We start from the raw sequence: 12,731 nt of genomic DNA on the forward strand, positions 1-12,731 counted from the left end.
CTCTTTTTAAACCATGTATTCCAAATCACCAGTCCTTTTTCAGCACAACACCACAAGTCCATTCCAATTTCCACTCAGAAAACTGAATACCCCATGCGCCCCAATTCCCCAATTATATCCTCCACTGTCGCATTGTTTGCCTCCACATTCAAATCACCCATCACTAATATCCAGTCTCTTACATCAAACCTGCAGACATATTTACACAGCTGCTCCCAAAACACTTGCCTCTCATTATCTTTCTTATAGCCAGGTGCATATGCACTAATAATTACCCATCCACTTTCATTTTTACTCAGAGCAATCAGTTTTTTTCAGCACGCAACTCCAAAGCTCTTCCCTATTTCCATTCATAACATTGTATACTACATGAACCCCAATTATACCCTCAACTGCCACATTACTAACCTTCACATTCAAATCATCTATCACTAATACCTGGTCTCAAGCACCAAAACTAATGAGACACTCATTCAGCTGTTGCCAAAACACTTGCCTCTAATGATTTCTCTTCTCATGGCCAGGTGCATAAGTACCAATAATCGCCAATCTCCCGCCATTCACTTTCAGTTGTGCCCACAACAATCTAGAATTCAATTCCTCCACACACTCCCACTTCAGGAGTAGCGCTATTCCTTCCTTAGATTCAGCCATCTCACAAGATCCATACATTACTCCTAAAACATTTCCAAACATTCTTCCTCCTTACCTTTAAGCTTGTTTCATTGAGCCAGAATATCCCAGTTTCTTTCTTCAAACATACTAACTATCTCTCTTCTTCTTCTTCTTCTTTTTTTTTTTTTTCCTGTCTCCCGCTTTTGCGAGGTAGCGCAAAGAAACAGACAAAAGAAATGGCCCAACCCATCCCCATACACATGTATATACATACGTCCACACACGCAAATATACATACCTACACAGCTTTCCATGGTTTACCCCAGACGCTTCACATGCCCTGATTCAATCCACTGACAGCACGTCAACCCCGGTATACCACATCGATCCAATTCACTCTATTCCTTGCCCTCCTTTCACCCTCCTGCATGTTCAGGCCCATATCACACAAAATCTTTTTCACTCCATCCTTCCACCTCCAATTTGGTCTCCCACTTCTCCTCGTTCCCTCCACCTCCGACACATATATCCTCTTGGTCAATCTTTCCTCACTCATTCTCTTCATGAGCCCAAACCATTTCAAAACACCCTCTTCTGCTCTCTCAACCATTCTCTTTTTATTTCCACTCATCTCTCTTACCCTTATGTTACTTACTCGATCAAACCACCTCACACCACACACTGTCCTCAAACATCTCATTTCCAGCACATCCATCCTCCTGTGCACAACTCTATCCATAGCCCACGCCTCGCAACCATACAACATTGTTGGAACCACTATTCCTTCAAACATACCCATTTTTGCTTTCCGAGATAATGTTCTCGACTTCCACACATTCTTCAAGGCTCCTAGGATTTTCCCCCCCTCCCCACCCTACGATCCACTTCCGCTTCCATGGTTCTGTCCGCTGCCAGATCCACTCCCAGATATCTAAAACACTTTACTTCCTCCAGTTTTTCTCCATTCAAACTTACCTCCCAATTGACTTGACCCTCAACCCTACTGTACCTAATAACCTTGCTCTTATTCACATTTACTCTTAACTTTCTTCTTTCACACACTTTACCAAACTCAGTCATCAGCTTCTGCAGTTTCTCACATGAATCAGCCACCAGCGCTGTATCATCAGCGAACAACAACTGACTCACTTCCCAAGCTCTCTCATCCACAACAGACTTCATACTTGCCCCTCTTTCCAAAACTCTTGCATTCACCTCCCTAACAACCCCATCCATAAACAAATTAAACAACCATGGAGACATCACACATCCTGCCGCAAACCTACATTCACTGAGAACCAATCACTTTCCTCTCTTCCTACACGTACACATGCCTTACATCCTCGATAAAAACTTTTCACTGCTTCTGACAACTTGCCTCCCACACCATATATTCTTAATACCTTCCACAGAGCATCTCTATCAACTCTATCATATGCCTTCTCCAGATCCATAAATGCTACATACAAATCCATTTGCTTTTCTAAGTATTTCTCACATACATTCTTCTTAGCAAACACCTGATCCACACATCCTCTACCACTTCTGAAACCACACTGCTCTTCCCCAATCTGATGCTCTGCACATGCCTTCACCCTCTCAATCAATACCCTCCCGTATAATTTACCAGGAATACTCAACAAACTTATACCTCTGTAATTTGAGCACTCACTCTTATCCCCTTTGCCTTTGTACAATGGCACTATGCACGCATTCCGCCAATCCTCAGGCACCTCACCATGAGTCTTTTTTTTTTTTTTTTTTTTTTTTGCTTTGTCACTGTCTCCCGCATTTGCGAGGTAGCGCAAGGAAACAGACGAAAGAAATGGCCCAACCCACCCCCATACACATGTATATACATACGTCCACACACGCAAATATAAATACCTACACAGCTTTCCCTGGTTTACCAAAGACGCTTCACATGCCCCGATTCAATCCACTGACAGCACGTCAACCCCGGTATACCACATCGCTCCAATTCACTCTATTCCTTGCCCTCCTTTCACCCTCCTGCATGTTCAGGCCCCGATCACACAAAATCTTTTTCACTCCATCTTTCCACCTCCAATTTGGTCTCCCTCTTCTCCTCGTTCCCTCCACCTCTGACACATATATCCTCTTGGTCAATCTTTCCTCACTCATTCTCTCCATGTGCCCAAACCATTTCAAAACACCCTCTTTTGCTCTCTCAACCACGCTCTTTTTATTTCCACACATCTCTCTTACCCTTACGATACTTACTCGATCAAACCACCTCACACCACACATTGTCCTCAAACATCTCATTTCCAGCACATCCATCCTCCTGCGCACAACTCTATCCATAGCCCACGCCTCGCAACCATTCAACATTGTTGGAACCACTATTCCTTCAAACATACCCATTTTTGCTTTCCGAGATAATGTTCTCGACTTCCACACATTCTTCAAGGCTCCCAGAATTTTCGCCCCCTCCCCCACCCTATGATCCACTTCCGCTTCCATGGTTCCATCCGCTGCCAGATCCACTCCCAGATATCTAAAACACTTCACTTCCTCCAGTTTTTCTCCATTCAAACTTACCTCCCAATTGACTTGACCCTCAACCCTACTGTACCTAATAACCTTACTCTTATTCACATTTACTCTTAACTTTCTTCTTTCACACACTTTACCAAACTCAGTCACCAGCTTCTGCAGTTTCTCACATGAATCAGCCACCAGCGCTGTATCATCAGCGAACAACAACTGACTCACTTCCCAAGCTCTCTCATCCCCAACAGACTTCATACTTGCCCCTCTTTCCAAAACTCTTGCATTCACCTCCCTAACAACCCCATCCATATACAAATTAAACAACCATGGAGACATCACACACTCCTGCCGCAAACCTACATTCACTGAGAACCAATCACTTTCATCTCTTCCTACACGTACACATGCCTTACATCCTCGATAAAAACTTTTCATTGCTTCTAACAACTTGCCTCCCACATCATATATTCTTAATACCTTCCACAGAGCATCTCTATCAACTCTATCATATGCCTTCTCCAGATCCATAAATGCTACATATAAATCCATTTGCTTTTCTAAGTATTTCTCACATACATTCTTCAAAGCACTGGAACGATGTGGTATACCAGGGTCAGCGTGCTGTCAATGGATTGAACCAGGGCATGTGAAGTGTCTGGGGTAAACTATGGAAAGTTTTTTGGGTGGAAGGATTGAATGAAAAAGATTTTAAGCAATCAGGGCCTGAACATACAGGAGGGTGAAAGGCGTGCAAGGAATAGGGTGAATTATTATGTTGTGGTATACCGGGGTGGATGAACTGTTAGTTGACTAAACCAGGGCAAGTGAAGCATCTGGAGTAAACCATGGAAAGGTCTGTGGGGCCTAGATGTGGAAAGGGAGCTGTAGTTTCGGTGCATTACACATGACAGCTAGAGATTGAATGTGAACGAATGTAGCCTATGTTGTCTTTTCCTAGCGCTACTTTGCACGTGTGTGGGGGGAGGGGGGTGCCATTTTATGTGTGGCGTGGTGGCGACAGGAATGGCTGAGGGCAGCAAGTATGAGTATATCCATGTGTATAAATGTATTTGTCTGTGTATGTATATGTATGTATACATTGAAGTGTATAGGTATGCATATGTGCATGTACGTGTATACATGTGTATGTGGGTGGGTTGTGCCATTCTTTCATCTGTGTCCTTGCACTACCTCACTAATGCGGGAGACTGCAACAAAGTATAATAAATATAAATAAATCAACACATCACATGTGCTCATGTACATATTCATACTTGCTTGTCTTCATCCATTCCTAGCACTACCCTGCCACAGAGGAAACAACATTGCTATCCCCAGCTACCACAAGATATCACGAGGAAAACAGACAAATAAGGCTACATTCATTCACACTTTGTCTTTAGCTGTCATGTGCAGTGCACCAAAACCACAGCTCCCTATCCACATCCAGGCCCCACAGACCTTTCCATGGTTCACTCCAGATGTTTCACTTGTCCTAGTTCAGTCCACTTAAAGCACATCCACCCCAATGTACCACAACATAATAATTCACCCTATTCTTTGCACACCTTTCAACCTCCTCTATGTTCAGGCCCTGATTGCTTAAAATCTTTTCCATTCCCTCCTTCCACCTCTAATTTGGTCTCCTGGTTCTCTTTGGTCCATCCACCCCTGACATATGTATCCTCTTTGAAAACCTTTCCTCGCTCATTCTCTCATATGTGCAAACCACTTCAACATAGCCTTTTCTGCTCTCTCAACCACACTTTTCACATATCTCTCTTACCCTTTCATTACTTACTCAATCAAATCATCTCACACCACATTTTGTCCTTAAACATTTAATTTCCCAGTCATTCACCCTTCTCCATACAACCCTATCTATAACTCATGCTTCGCAACCATACAATATTGTTGGAACTAGTATTCCTTCAAACATACCCATTTTTGCTCTCCGAGATAACATTCTTTCTTTCAACATAACCTATGCTCTATCCCCCATCCTGTGACTCACTTCCATTGTTCCATTCATTGCTAATTCCACTCCCAGACATCTAAAACACTTCACTTCCTCCAATTTTTCTCCATTCATACTTACATCCCAATTAACTTGTTCCTCTACCCTGCTGAGCCCAATAAACTTGCTCTTATTCACATTTACTCATTCTTCTTTCACACACTTTTCCAAACTCAGTTACCAACTTCTACAGTTTCTCACTTGAATCAGCCACCAGTGTTGTATCATTAGCGGACAGCAACTGACTCTTTCCCCAGGCCCTCTCACCTTAAACAGACTGCATACTCGGCCTTCTTTCCAAAACTCTTGCATTTACCTCCCTAACCACCCCATCAATAAACAAATTAAACAACTATGGAGACATCACACACCCTTGCCAAGGCCAACATTCAATGGAAACCATTCACTCTCCTCTCTTCCTACTCGTACACATACCTTACATCCTCGATGAAAACTTTTCACTGCTTCTAACAACTTACCTCCCACACTATATATTCTTAATACCTTCCAAAGAGCATCTCTATCAACTCTATCATATGCCTTCTCCAGATACATAAATGCTACATACAAATCCATTTCCTTTCTAAGTATTTCTCACATAAATTCTTCAAAGCAAACACCTGATCCACACATCCTCTACTCCATCTGAAACCACACTACTCTTCCCCAATCTGATGCTCTGTACAGGCCTTCACCCTCTCAATCAATTATTATTATATTACTTAATACACTTTGTCGCTGTCTCCCACGTCAGTGAGGTAGTGCAAGGAAACAGACGAAAGAATGGCCCAACCCACCAACATACACATGTATATACATACACGTCCACACACGTACATACACATACCTATACATCTCAACATATACATATATATATTCAAACACAGACATATACATATATACTCGTACAAAATTCATACTGTCTGCCCTTATTCATTCCCGTCGCCACATCGCCACACATGAAATGAAAACCCACTTCCCCCATATGTGTGCAAGGTAGCACTAGGAAAAGACAACAAAGGCCCCATTCATTCACCCTCAGTCTTTTGCTGTCATGTATAATGCACCGAAACCATAGCTCCCTTTCACATCCAGGCCCAACTGACCTTTCCATGGTTTACCCATGACACTTCACATGCCCTGGTTCAATCCATTGACAGCACCGACCCTGATATACCACATCATCCCAATTCACTCTATTCCTAGCACGCGTTTCACCCTCCTGCATGTTCAGGCCGCTATCACTCAAAATCTTTTTCACTCCATCTTTCCACCTCCAATTTGGTCTCCCACTTCTCATTCCCTCCACCTCTGACACATATATCCTCTTGGTCAATCCTTCCTCACTCATTCTCTCTATGTGACCAAACCATTTCAAAACACCCTCTTCTGCTTTCTCAACCACACTCTTTTTATTACCACACCTCTCTCTTACCCTTTCATTACTTACTCAATCAAGTCACCTCACACCACATATTGTCCTCAAACATCTCATTTCCAGCACATCCACCCTCCTCCGCACAACCATACAACATTGTTGGAACCACTATTCCTTCAAACATACCCATTTTTGCTTTTCAAGATAATGTTCTCTACTTCCACACATTCTTCAACGCACCCAGAACTTTCACCCCCTCCCCCACCCTATGATTCACTTCCGCTTCTATGGTTCCATCCACTGCCAAATCCACTCCCAGATATCTAATACACTTTACTTCCTCCAGTTCTTCTCCATTCAAACTTACCTCCCAATTGACTTGTCCCTTAATGCTACTGTACCTAACCTTGCTTATCTACATTTACTCTCAATTTTCTTCTTTCACAGAGTTTACCAAACTCAGTCACCAGCATCTGCAGTTTCTCACCTGAATCAGCCACCAGCACTGCATCATCAGCAAACAACAACTGACACTTCAAGCTCTCTCATCCACAACAGATTGCGTACCTGCCCCTCTTTCCAAAACTCTTGCATTCACCTCCCTAACAACACCATCCATAAACAAATTAAACAACCATGGAGACGTCACACACCCTGCCGCAAACCAACATTCACTGAGAACCAATCATTTTCCTCTCTTCCTACACGTACACATGCCTTACATCCTCGATAAAAACTTTTCACTGCTTCTAACAACTTACCTCCCACACCATATATTCTTAATACTTTCCACAGAGCAACTCTATCATCTCTTATCATATGCCTTCTCCAGATCCATAAATGCTACATACAGATCCATTTGCTTTTCCAAGTATTTCTCACATGCATTTTTCAAAGCAAACACCTGATCCACACATCCTCTACCACTTCTGAAACAACACTGCTCTTCCCCAATCTGATGCTCTGTACATGCCTTCACCCTCTCAATCAATACCCTCCCATATAATTTACCAGGAATACTCAACAAACTTATACCTCTGTAATTTGAGCACTCACTTTTATCCCCTTTGCCTTTGTACAATGGCACTATGCAAGCATTCCACCAGTACTCAGCCACCTCGCCATGAGTCATACATACATTAAATAACCTTACCAATCAGTCAACAATACAGTCACCCCCTTTTTTTTATAAATTCCACTGCAATACCATCCAAACCCACTGCCTTGCTGGCTTTCATCTTCTGCAAAGCTTTTACTACTTCTCTGTTTACCACATCATTCTCCCTAACCCTATCACTTTGCACACCACCTCGACCAAAACACCCTATATCTGCCACTCTATCATCAAACACACTCAACAAACCTTCAAAATACTCACTCCATCTCCTCACATCACCACTATTTATCACCTCCCCATTTGCCCCCTTCACTCATGTTCCCATTTGTTCTCTTGTCTTACGCACTTTATTTACCTCCTTCCAAAACATCTTTTTATTCTCCCAAAAATTTAATGATACTCTCACCCCAATTCCCATTTGCCCTCTTTTTCACCTCTTGCACCTTTCTCTTGACCTCCTGTCTCTTTCTTTTATACATCTCCCAGTCATTGGCATTATTTCTCTGCAAAAATCGTCCAAATGCCTCTCTCTTCTCTTTCACTAATAATCTTACCTCTTCATCCCACCACTCACTACCCTTTCTAATCTGCCCACCTGCTATGCTTCTCATGCTACAAGCATGAGAAGAAAGCCATCACTGCTTCCCTAAATACATCCCATTCTTCCCCCACTCCCCACCACTCCTGTTTCAGGAGTAGTGCTTCTCCTTCCCTGCTCATGTCCTCTCACCAACCCCTGACTTTACTCCCAAGACATTCCCAAACCACTCTTCCCCTTTACCCTTGAGTTTCGTTTCACTCAGAGCCAAAACATCCAGATTCCTTTCCTCAAACATACTAACTATCTCTCCTTTTTTCTTATTTTGGTTACATCCACACACATTCAGACACCCCAATGTGAGCCTTTGAGGAGGATGAGCACTCCCTGCGTGACTCCTTTCTTCTGTTTCCCCATTTAGAAAGTTAATATACAAGGAGGGGAGGGTTTCCAGCCCCCTGCTCCCGTCCCCTTTAGTTGCCTTCTGCGACACATGAGGAATTCATGGGAAGTATTCTTTCTCCCCTATCCCCTTTGTGGTCTTTTCCTAGCGCTACCTCACCCACATGTGGGGAGGAGGGGGTTGTCATTTCCTGTGTGGCGGGGTGGCGACAGGAATGAATAAAGGCAGCAAGTATGAATTATGTACATGTGTATATGTCTGTGTATGTATATATGTATATATGTATACGTTGAAATGTATAGGTATGTATATGTGGATGTGTATGTATATACATGTGAATAAAGGTGAGTTGGGCCATTCTTTTGTCTGCTTTCTTGCGCTACCTCGCTGACAAGGTAGATAGCGTAAAGTACAATATAAAAATATAAACATATCAGGGAAGTAGTGCGAATGACGGGAGATGTATAAACGAAAGAGGCAGGAGGTCAAGAGAAAGGTGCAAGAGGTGAAAAAGGGCAAATGGGAGTTGGGGTGATAGTGCCAATAAATTTTAGGGAGAATAAAAAGATGTTTTGGAAAGAGGTAAATAAAGTGCATAAGACAAGAGAACAAATGGGAACGTCGGTGAAGGGGGCTAATGGTTAGATAATAACAAGTAATGGTGAAGTGGGAATATAGAGTGAGTATTTTGAAGTTCTGTTGAATGTGTTTGATGATAGAGTGGCATATATAGGATGTTTTGGGCGAGGTGGTGTGCAAAGTGAGAGGGTGAGGGAGAATGGTTTGGTAAACAGAGAAGAGGTGGTGAAAGCTTTGCGGAAGATGAAAGCCAGAAAGGCGGCGGGTTTTGATGATATTGCAGTGAAATTTATTAGAAAAAAGGGGGTTGCTGAAAGGTTGGTGAGAATAATCAATGTACATATGAGTACCTGAGGATTGGCAGAATGCATGCATAGTGCCATTGTATAAAACCAAAGGGGATAAAGATGAGTGTTCAAATTAGAGAGGTGTAAGTTTATTGAGTATTCCTCAGAAATTGTATGGGAGGGTATTGTGTTTTGTGTGATGCAAAGAAACCAAACCTCCATATCCACATCCTGGCCACAATGGCCTTTCCATGGTTTACCCCAGATGTTTCACATGCCCTGGTTCAGTCCACTGACAGCACCTCAACACCAGTATACCACATCATTCCAATACACTCTATTCCTTGCATGCCTCTCACCCTCATACATGTTCACGCCCCAATCACTCAAAATCTTTCTCACTCCATCCTTCCACCTCCAATTTGGTCTCCCACTTCTTGTTTCCTCCACCTCTAACATATATATCCTCTCTGCCAATCTTTCTTCACTCATTCTCTCCATCTGGCCAAACTACTTCAACACACCCTCTTCTGCTCTCTCAACCATACTCTTTTATTTCCACACATCTCTCTACCCTTTCACTACTTATGTGATCAAACCACCTCACACCACATACTGTCCTAAAACATTTTATTTCCAACACATCCACCCTCCTCCGTACAACCCTATCTATAGCTCATGCCTCACAACCATATAATATTGTTGGAACTACTATTCCTTCAAGCATACCCATTTTTGCTCTCCTTCCACACATTCATCATTGCTCCCAGAACCTAATACCTAAAACATGTTACTTCCTTAGATCTTTTTCCATTTAAACATACATCCCCATGAATTTATCCCTCAACCCTACCGAACCTAATAACCTTGCTCTTATTCACATTTACTCTCAACTTTCTCCTTTCAAACATTTTTCCAAACTCAGTCACCAATCTCTACGGTTTCTCAATCAAATCAGCCACCAGAGCTGTATCATCGGCGAATAACAACTGACAGAGCATCAGATTGGGGAAGAGCAATGTGGTTTCTGAAGTGGTAGGGGATGTGTGGATCAGGTGTTTGCTTTGAAGAATGTATGCGAGAAATACTTAGAAAAACAGATACATTTGTACGTAGCATCTATGGATCAGGAGAAGGCATATGATAGATTGGAAACAGATGCTTTGTGGAAGGTATTAAGAGTATAAGGTGTGGGAGGTAAGTTAACAGAAGCAGTGAAAAGTTTTTATCAAGGATGTAAGGCATGTGTAGGAAGAGAGGAAAGTGATTGGTTCTCAGTAAATGTCAGTTTGCGGCAGGGGTGTGTGATGTCTTCATGGCTGTTTAATTTGTTTATGGATAGAGTGGTTAGGGAAGTAAATGCAAGAGTTTTGGAGAGAGGGGCAAGTATGCAGTCTGTTGGGGATGACAGGCCTTGGGAAGTGAGTCAGTTGTTGTTTGCTGATGATACAGCAATGGTGACTGATTCATGTGAGAAACTGCAAAAGTTGGTGACTGAGTTTGGAAAAGTGTGTGAAAGAAGAAAGTTTAGAGTAAATGTAAATAAGAGCAAAGTTATCAGGTTCAGTAGGGTTGAGGAACAAGTTAACTGGAGGGTACGTTTAAAAGGAGAAAAACTGGAAGAACTGAAGTGTTTTAGATATCTGGGAGTGGATTTACCGGATGGAAACATGGAAGCAGAAGTGAGTCACAGGGTGGGGGAGAGGGCAAATGTTCTGGGAGCGTTGAATAATGTATGGAAGGCGAGAACATTATCTCGGAGAGGAATAGTGGTTCCAACAATGATATATGGTTACGAGGTGTGGGCTATAGATAGAGTTGTGCGGGAGAGGGTGGATGTGTTGGAAATGAAATGTTCGAGGGCAATATTTGGTGTGAGGTGGTTTGATCAAGTAAGTAATGAAAGGGTAAGAGAAATGTGAGGTAGTAAAAAGAGTATGGTGGAGTGAGCAGAAGAGAGTGTATTGAAATGGTTTAGTCACATGGAGAGAACGAGTGAGAAAGATTGACAATGAAGATATATGTGTCAAATGTGGAGGGAACGAGAAGTGGGAGACCAAATTGGAGGTGGAAGGATGGAGTGAAAAAAGTTTTGAGCAATTGGGGCCTGAACATACAGGAGGGAGAAAGTCATGCAAGGAATAGAGTGAATTGGAACGATGCGGTATACCGGGGTCAACATGCTGTCAATGGATTGAACCAGGGTATGTGAAGCATCTGAGGTAAACCATGGAAAGTTCTGTATGGCTTGGATGTGGAAAGGGAGCTCTGATTTTGGTGCATTACACATGACAGCTACAGACTGAGTGTGAGTGAATGTGGCCTTTGTTGTCTTTTCCTAGCGCTACCTCGTGCGCACGCATGGGGGGAGGGGGGGTGCCATTTCATGTGTGGCAGGGTGGCGACAGGAATGGATGAAGGCAGCAAGTATGGATACATACATGTGTATATATGTATATGTCTGTGTACGCATATGTATGTATACGTTGAATTGTATAGGTATGTATGTGTGTGTGTGTGGGCATTTATGTATATACACGTGTATGTGGGTGGGTTTGATCATTCTTGAGCCTGCTTCCTTGCGCTACCTCGCTAATGCGAGAGACAGCGACTAAGTATAATAAAACAATAAAATAATATATCAACATATAAACACATACACAAACATACATATATACATATGTACATATTCATACTTGCCTTCTTCCATTCCTGGTGCCACCATGCCCCACAGGAAACAGCATTGCTACCCCCTGCTTCAGCAAGGTACCTCCAGGAAAACAGAAAATAAAGGACACACACATTCACACTCAGTCTTAGCTGTCATGTGTGATGCAAAGAAACCACACCTCCATATCCACATCCTGGCCACAATGGCCTTTCCATGGTTTACCCCAGATGTTTCACATGCTCTGGTTCAGTCCACCGACAGCACCTCAACACCAGTATACCACATCATTCTAATACACTCTATTCCTTGCATGCCTCTCACCCTCATACATGTTCAGGCCCCATTCACTCAAAATCTTTCTCACTCCATCCTTCCACCTCCAATTTGGTCTCCCACTTCTTGTTTCCTCCACCTCTAACATATATCCTCTCTGTCAATCTTTCTTCACTCATTCTCTCCGTCTGGCCAAACTACTTCAACACACCCTCTTCTGCTCTCTCAACCACACTCTTTTTATTTCCGCACATCTTTCTTACCCTTTCACTACTTACGCAATCAAACCACCTCACACCACATACTGTCCTAAAACGTTGTATTTCCAACACATCC

At 42.7% G+C, this 12,731-nt stretch overlaps 1 protein-coding gene across 2 annotated transcripts in view; it reads right to left on the reverse strand.

The window, feature by feature from the left end:
* The window catches only part of LOC139755006 (maternal embryonic leucine zipper kinase-like), a 304,773-nt gene that overhangs the window by 151,817 nt on the left and 140,225 nt on the right, over positions 1-12,731 (reverse strand). The gene's annotated exons all lie outside the window — the stretch shown is intronic.

This window comes from Panulirus ornatus, chromosome 18, assembly GCF_036320965.1.
Source record: "Panulirus ornatus isolate Po-2019 chromosome 18, ASM3632096v1, whole genome shotgun sequence".
NCBI lineage: Eukaryota > Metazoa > Arthropoda > Malacostraca > Decapoda > Palinuridae > Panulirus > Panulirus ornatus.